Raw genomic sequence first — 399 nt, 5'->3', positions numbered from 1 at the left:
GTCGCAGAACCAACTGACTTGTCACGTCAACCAACCATAATCAATCAATTTATCAGTTCAATAAAATCAACTAATAATTTGAGTTCGTCAGTGTGGTATCATGTCATCGATATTATTAAGGTTTTGTGTGAAACAAATAATCGGACAAACGTTTCAAAAGCGGGATTTTAATATATTGAAGCATTACCTTTTGCTTTTATAACTGCTTCTAAGCGTCGGGGTATCAAGCGCACGTGATTTGCATCAAATTTTGGAGAAATATTATTCCAGTCCCGCTTAACAGCCTTTTTAAATTTCTCTATATATTTAAATCTTTATTTCTTTATTTTTCGTGTCAACTTTTTCCAATCGTATTCAATAACGTGGTGACTGCGAAGTTGTTTTCAGAAATTTCAGGCA

The sequence above is a fragment of the Hermetia illucens genome, chromosome 4 (assembly GCF_905115235.1).
Source record: "Hermetia illucens chromosome 4, iHerIll2.2.curated.20191125, whole genome shotgun sequence".
NCBI classification, from domain to species: domain Eukaryota; kingdom Metazoa; phylum Arthropoda; class Insecta; order Diptera; family Stratiomyidae; genus Hermetia; species Hermetia illucens.
Note: the sequence above shows the minus strand (reverse complement) of the source record.